The sequence below is a fragment of the Hevea brasiliensis genome, chromosome 17 (genome assembly GCF_030052815.1).
Source record: "Hevea brasiliensis isolate MT/VB/25A 57/8 chromosome 17, ASM3005281v1, whole genome shotgun sequence".
In the NCBI taxonomy this organism is placed as follows: Eukaryota; Viridiplantae; Streptophyta; class Magnoliopsida; order Malpighiales; family Euphorbiaceae; genus Hevea; species Hevea brasiliensis.
This window is the reverse complement of record NC_079509.1, coordinates 37,511,413-37,519,611: the sequence shown is the minus strand read 5'-3', so window position 1 is coordinate 37,519,611 and position 8,199 is coordinate 37,511,413. Positions and strand designations below refer to the sequence as shown.

At 45.0% G+C, this 8,199-nt stretch overlaps 1 long non-coding RNA gene across 1 annotated transcript; it reads left to right on the top strand.

The window, feature by feature from the left end:
- Positions 1–6,404: 6,404 nt before the first annotated feature.
- On the top strand, positions 6,405–7,789 carry LOC131175601 (uncharacterized). The gene is made up of 2 exons (XR_009145801.1): positions 6,405–6,952; positions 7,525–7,789. It is a non-coding gene; the product is annotated as an uncharacterized LOC131175601 (long non-coding RNA).
- The last annotated feature ends 410 nt before the right edge of the window (positions 7,790–8,199 follow it).

The following is an 8,199-nucleotide window of genomic DNA, read 5'->3' as shown; positions in this document are numbered from 1 at the left end:
GACCTGTAAACGTATAATGATATGCATGTTTGATGGATTGGATGAGGGAGCTGAGCTCCCATTTATTTTTATGAGGATATGAGTATGTGGAGGGTGAGCTGAGCTCCCCAATTGAGTATTTATTATGTTTACAGGTCGGGTGAGTCAAAAACTCCCCGTTGGAAAGTCCATTTTATGGCCGGACTCTGTCCGTTTGTTTTCTTGATATTGGGCCCAAATGGGCCCTAGAGTTGGGTTAATGAACAGTTAGGCTTACTACGGGCCTCGGGGGCTTTAGGCTGGCCCAGGTCCTAGTGCCGGTCCGGCCCATAGGTTGGGTCGTGACAAATGTGGTATCAGAGCTTAGGCTCCAGATTCTTAGGGAATGTTTGTCTAAAGTGTTGGGAAGAGTCTACTAGGAGTCACATGTGGAAAAATAGGGTCCACATTCATCTTGCATTGTCGTCTTTGCTTCTAGTTTCTGCTCCATATATTGTGTATAAATATGAGTCTATAGAGCTGTGTAATGTGCAGTTTTGAATTTTGTGGGCTAATGCTGCTGAATTTCAGGAAAATGCGCAGAAGGTGAGAGCGCCATCGCACTGTAACCATATGTGCCTGACGAGGTGTCAGCACAGGATGAGGCGCCTGCCCCGAGGAGGCGGGGTAGGAGGCCTAGAGCTGCTCAAGTAGAGGAGCAGCCACCCCCAGTACAGGATCAGTCCTTTATGGCACAGGGTCCCATGGACCCCATGGCAGCTACTCTAGCTGGTTTGCAGAGGACCATTGATATGATGGCACAGTATATGGTCCACCCTCCACAGCAGCAGCAGTCCACCGCACCAAGAGAGGAATCTTACAAACAGATCATAAATTTCAAGAAGTTGGTGCCTGGTACTTATGATGTGTCAGACGATGCATATCGGTTTTTGGATTCCTGCAGACAGGCAGGAACAGAATTATAGTTGATTGATAGAAGACTGATAGAGTGTATGCAGCATGTCATGGGGCCTATGCCTAGACAATGGATGAATGACTACGTGTTACCCCGGATGGAGGGTTTGACATGGGCTCAGTTTGTGAAACTTTTTATCAATCGGTTTGTGCCAGAAAGCTTCAGAGATCAGAAGCAGTGGGCCTTTGAGGCCTTAAGACAGAATGGCAGGTCTGTAGATGAATATGCTACAGAATTTTTGGAATTGAGCATATATGCCCCTGCAGCAGTAGCTACAGAAACTATGAAGGTGAAGAGATTCTTAAAGGGGCTTGACAGGAGGTATGCGAACCTGGCCATGATGTCTAATCAGTCTTTTGATGTGGTGGTTGATCGAGCCAGACAGATTGAGATTAGCTATGCTTCGAATGTAAGAGGAAGAGCAAAGAAAAACAGAGCAGAGGGTTTCTCAGGTGTCCCTTCCATGGGTACTCCGGACAGTGGTGGTCAGAGTAATTACAGAGGAAAAAGCAGGAACAAGAAGAGTGGTTTTAGACACAAACCTCAAGGATTCAGACCTGGATACGGATCCAGCAGTGGTCACAGTTCAGGGTACAGTAGTTCTGGGTCTGGTTTAGGATCCTCCTTAGCACCTTGTGCACAGTGTGGAAGAGGACATTCAGGACCTTGTTTGATGGGTTCAGGAGTATGCTTCAGGTGTGGCCAACCGGGTCACTTTGCTAGAGAATGCCCCGTTTTCAGTGAGCCACAGATAGGGTCACAGGGTTCTGTTGCAAATGTTCCTCGCCAGTTGTATCAATGTACTTCCAACATGGCAGGCAGTCAGTTCAGTGGCCAATAGGGCCGAGGACAAGGGGGACATGGATTTGGAGGCAGATCAGGAGGTAGAAGTCAGTATCAGGGTTCTGCCACTCAGGGTAGGGGTCAAGCTCGGGTTTTCACCCTGACCCACCAGGATGCTCAAGCTTCAAATACAGTTGTGGCAGGTATTCTTCTGGTCTGTTCCTATGAGGCTCGTGTTTTGATAGATCCGGGTGCTACGCACTCATTTGTCTCCCCTGTGTTTGCCATGAGGTTGGGTAGAAACCCTACAACTTTAGAATGCCCTTTGTCGGTAGCTACCCCACTTAGTGACAACATAGATGTAGATATGGTTTTTCTGGGTAGCCCAGTGGTAGTGGATGGAAAGATCCTCCCAGCAGACTTGGTTCCTCTACCAGTAATGGATTTTGATGTAATCCTAGGGATGGATTGGTTGTCAACTCACTATGCCACTTTAGACTGCAGGAACAAAAAGGTGTATTTCCACATACCTGGTGTGGAAGAGTTTAGCTTTGATGGTGACAGGAGCGTGGCTCCATATAATTTGGTGTCAGCAAATAGTGCTAGAAAAATGTTGAGGCGTGGATGCCAAGGGTATTTGGCATTGGTGAGAGATACATCTGTAGAAGGTGTCAGCATGGAAAATGTTCCTGTTGTCAGAGAATTTATGGATGTCTTCCCAAAGGAGCTTCCAGGGTTGCCACCAGGAAGGGAAATAGAGTTTTGTATTGATGTTGTGCCGGGTACAAACCCCATATCCATGCCACCTTACAGGATGGCACCAGCAGAATTGAAAGAGCTGAAGGAGCAACTACAGGAGCTTTTGGACAAGGGTTTCATACGTTCGAGCACTTCACCCTGGGGTGCTCCTGTTCTATTTGTTAGAAAGAAGGATGGGTCATTGAGGTTGTGCATTGACTATAGACAGCTGAACAAGGTGACTGTGAAGAACAAGTATCCACTTCCTCGAATTGATGATCTGTTTGATCAGCTCCAAGGGGCTAGATTCTTTTCCAAAATAGACCTGCGATCAGGCTACCATCAATTGAGAATCAGGAATGAGGACGTGTCCAAAACGGCTTTCAGGACAAGATATGGTCATTATGAGTTCTTGGTGATGTCTTTTGGACTCACTAATGCACCAACAGCCTTCATGGACTTGATGAACAGGGTGTTCAAGCCATTTTTGGACCGTTTTGTCATTGTATTCATAGATGACATTTTGGTATACTCTCAGACCGAGGAAGAACACGTGTGGCACTTGAGGATGGTGTTGCAGACGTTGAGGGAGCACCAGCTATATGCCAAATTTTCAAAATGTGAATTTTGCCTAAAAAGCATCTCATTCTTGGGACACGTGGTTTCTAGGGACGGCATTCAAGTAGATCCCAAGAAAATTGAAGCTGTAACTGATTGGCTTAGGCCTACAACAGTCACTGAGGTGCGAAGTTTTCTGGGTTTAGCTGGCTACTATAGGCGTTTTGTGCAAGATTTCTCCAGGATAGCGGCTCCCCTAACTAAGTTGACTAGGAAGAATATTCCATTCATTTGGACAGATGACTGTGAGGAGAGTTTCCAGAAGCTTAAGGAGTGTCTAACCACTGCCCCTGTGTTGACACTACCTGTGAGTGGTGAAGGATACACCGTGTATTGTGACGCCTCCAGAGTTGGCCTAGGGTGTGTTTTAATGCAGAATGGAAAGGTAGTGGCTTATGCTTCAAGGTAGCTGAAGAGGCATGAGCAGAACTACCCCACCCATGATTTGGAAATGGCGGCTGTAATCTTTGCACTAAAGATCTGGAGACACTATCTGTATGGTGAAGTGTGCGAGATATACACCGACCACAAGAGCTTGAAGTACATCTTCCAAAAGAGGGATTTAAACTTGAGACAGAGGAGATGGATGGTGCTTCTGAAAGACTATGATTGCACCATCCAGTACCACCCTGGAAAAACCAATGTTGTGGCAGATGCCTTGAGCAGAAAATCTTCTGGTAGTTTGGCGCACATTTCAGTAGAGAAGAGACCATTGATTCAGGAGGTACATGAGTTGATGGATCAAGGTTTAATCCTAGATCTTTCAGATGAGGGGGTATTGTTGGCTCATTTTTCAGTGAGGCCAGACTTGAGGGACAGAGTTAGAGTTTCCCAGTACAGAGACCAACAATTGATGAAGATCATAGAAAGAGTACAGCAAGGTGAAGGTGGTGAGTTTGGATTTGCCAATGATGGCGCCTTAGTGCAAGGTTCTAGGATATGTGTGCCCGATGTGGACAACCTCAGGAATGAAATCATGCAAGAGGCACACTACACACTGCATGATGTCCACCTGTGTTCCACCAAGATGTACCATGATGTGAAAGATAGCTATTGGTGGAATGGCATGAAAATAGACATAGCAGATTTTGTGTCCAAGTGCTTGACTTGTCAGAAGGTGAAGTTTGAACACCAAAGACCGTCAGGGAAGCTGCAAGAACTCCCTATCCCAGAATGGAAGTGGGAAATGATCACTATGGATTTTGTGACTGGGTTGCCTCGTACCACGCGAGGATATGATTCAATATGGGTAATTGTAGACCGTCTAACCAAATCAGCTCACTTCTTGCCTGTAAAGACTACATACTCTGTGGCACAAGATGCCCGGCTCTACATTCGAGAAATAGTCGATTGCATGGAGTTCCGGCCCATAATATCCGGCAGGGCCCCAGATTCACTTCTCGCTTTGGAGAAAGTTGCAGGAGGCACTTGGCACACAGATTGAACTTTAGTATGGCTTTCCACCCTCGCATGCACGGGACATTTAAAAGGACAATCCAAACATCGAAGACATGCTTCGCATGAGTGTCTAGGATTTTGGAGGTCAATGGGATGAGCAACTAGCTTTGGTGGAGTTTGCCTACAACACAACATTACCACTCCAAAGATAGGGATGGCACCCTATGAGGCATTATATGGAAGAAAGTGTAGGTCTCCTCTGTGTTGGACAGAAATGGGGAAGCGAAGGTGCATGATGTAGACCTAGTGCAAGTACACTTGAGGTAGTTCCTTTAATCGTGGAACGATCGAGGCGGCTTTCAAGAGATGTAAGAGTTATGCAGACCCCAGACGGAGGGATGTGGAGTTTGCAGTGGGCGACTATGTATTCCTGAAGGTTTCTCCAATGAAGGGAGTCATGAGATTTGGAAAGAATGACAAGTTGGCACCTCGGTATATCGGACCTTTTGAGGTTACCGATAGAGTTGGAGCAGTTGCCTACCGGTTGGAGCTACCACCCAACCTTTCTCACGTTCATCCCGTGTTTCACATCTCCATGCTCAGGAAATACATTCCCGATCTTTCTCATGTACTGCAGCCGGATGTAATAGAACTAAAAGAGAACTTGACGTTTGAGGAGCAACCTGTAGCCATAGTGGACTACCAAGTGAGACAGCTAAGATCCAAACAGATCCCTATGGTTAAGGTTTTGTGGAGGAGTCAGTCAGTGGAAGAGTGCACCTGGGAGTCAGAACGGGACATGCGTAGCAAGTACCCTTATCTGTTCAATGTATAATCATGTGCTTTATTCTGCCTTGTGTAAAATTCGAGGACGAATTTTGTGTAAGGGGGGAAGAATGTAACACCCCAAAATTTTAAATTTTATGAGCATTTTTGGTATTTTAATTTTATTTAAATTTTAGGAATTTTTTTGAGATTTTTCGGATTTTAAAAATCGGGTTCAATTTTCTGAAAATATAAACTTTGATGAATTTTAAAAATTAATTTAAAGACCACGTGGCAAAACTAAAAATATATTTGGAGTCTACGTATTTTTCTGAGTTTTCTGGAATTTTTTCGGAATTTTTGGACCTCGTTTTCGGTCCCGAGGCAGAGTAAAATTTAAAATTTTGTATTCTGAATCAAACCGGCCGAATCGAACCGGACCGGATCGGACCGGTCGAATCAGACCAGTATTCTTCTCTTTTTCTTCTCCCTCCCGCGCACGTCGACCTTCTCCTTTTCTCTCTCCTCCCTCCTCCCCTTGCCGCGCCGCTGCCTCCCCTGCGTCCCCACCTCGCCGGCGCCCCACCTCGGCCCTTCCCCACGGCCGGCCGCCGCCTGGAACTCCGGAAAACGACCTTAGAACGGACGCGCAGCGCGCGCGCGACTGTTGGACTTCCCAGCCAAAATCCGGCCGATCCGGCCACCAATTGGACCGGGTCTTGTGTCTAAAATCATCTACTCGGCGAGAGCTTTCCATAGACACCAAGAATGCCGAAATCCATCGAGCGGTTTGTCCAATTTTTGCTCGGGAAGATTTTAGACCATTTCGACTTTTGGGCTAGATTTCTCGAAAACCGTGAATCCCACGAGAAAACCGAGGGTACCAGCACGCTCCACTCGTCGAGAGCTTCGCGGCGACAGAAATTTCAAATTTTTCCGACACCGTTTTTCGGTGGGTCCCACGGAATTTTGTAGTGTTTTTCTGAGCATTTAATGAGCTTAGAAAATTCTGAAAAATTTATGTACTAACCCCCGTGTTATGGGCTTCGTGTAGGTATCCTCGATTCGCGTAAATTCGACAGTTGACCGGTTGGCCAAATTCGCGAAATTAGGCCAGACGTTCTAAAAAGTCTCCGAATTGGACCGAGGTTTTGGCTAGCCCCCCATTTTCAGACGTCCCGAGCGCGTTCCCGAAGTCGGAATTGGCAAAGGTAAACCCGAACCTTGCTTTTTCGTAATTTTCTAGTGCTTAAATAGGATTAAAAATCCATAAAATATTCGTGGTAGCTTAGAAAATTATGATTCTTTTTGCAATAGCTTAGTAATATTGCTAAGGACCGCGGGGCAAAGTTTTAGAATTTTTAGAGCTTATTTGGGCAGTTTTTGCAAAAATGGTCAATTATAGGGACTAAATTGAAATTTTACATGTTGTGATGGATGATTGATTTGGTGGGCCCAGGAGGGGCTGTGTGATGTTATTGAGTTGTGGACATATGGATTGTGAATATAGAAGTGTGTTTTGAGCCCTTTTGCAGGTTGGGTAGGTCCTAGGTATAAGGGAGACTCTGCCGGATTTTCGGCATGACTTAGGACGTATTGGTCTTTTTCTTTGTTTGTATTGAGTCAAATTTATTAAATGATTGTAATAAAATTGTCAGGTGAGCCGGGACAGCCTTCTTCCTCCGCCCAGCCGCCACAGTGATTGTCGTCAAGTCTGTGAGTAAAATATTAATTTTAATTGTAATTTCGATATTATTATATGTTCAGCCTGCCCATGCATCACTTATATGCATATATTTATGTAGTTAAACTCTAGGCACGATTTATGATGCATTGATAATCATAAAGTGCCATGATGTTATTGTGGTAATTTGGAGCGGTGCAGCGCGTTGGCGTGCGTGTGATGTGGTGTGGACTATGGATAGGACGGGTAGTCACGGCTTGAGTTCTTCGCTGGGACCCGATCCTTCGAGGGGTAGTCACGGCTTGAGTTCTTCGCTGGGACCCTCGATTTGGTTTATTAAGCGAAAGTCCGGCTTGAGTTCTTCACGGCACGTGTTGGATTTAAGAGAGCTGTATAGGGGATCAGCTCCCATATGTTATGATTGATGCTACAGGGTGCGTGAGTGCTCCAAATTACCTTTTTGATGTTATGATGTGAAAATGATGTTGATGTTGCATTACACTCTACAGGGTGCATTAGTTTTAGATAGTTATAGAGATTATGGTTAAAATTGATATTTTACTCTCTGAGTCGAACGCTCACTCCTGTTCAATATTTTTTTCAGGCTACAAGAGGATTTTATTTTGGTTAACCTGCTTTTCTCCTTCGCAGGTTGTTTATCAATATTTGTGTAATTTTATTTACTCATAGAATTTCCGCATGTGTTAGAAGTATTTATTTGATTATGGTCTGTAATATTATTATCATGTTGGACCTGTAAACGTATAATGATATGCATGTTTGATGGATTGGATGAGGGAGCTGAGCTCCCATTTATTTTTATGAGGATATGAGTATGTGGAGGGTGAGCTGAGCTCCCCAATTGAGTATTTATTATGTTTACAGGTCGGGTGAGTCGAAAACTCCCCGTTGGAAAGTCCATTTTATGGCCGGACTCTGTCCGTTTGTTTTCTTGATATTGGGCCCAAATGGGCCTTAGAGTTGGGTTAATGAACAATTAGGCTTACTACGGGCCTCGGGGGCTTTAGGCTGGCCCAGGTCCTAGTGTCGGTCCGGCCCATAGGTTGGGTCGTGACATTGGATTATTGTGTTGACACTTGATCTGTTCCTCTTTGAATATATATTCTAGTGCTTCTTTTTCTATAGAGATTGCATCTTATTTTGTTCAAAAAATACTTATTTTGGTGTTAATGATCCTTGGGTTCCATTAGAGGTCTACATCCTTAGGCAATGTTCATTTGGGTGCCTATCAACATATCCACAAAAGGTGGAGTAGAAT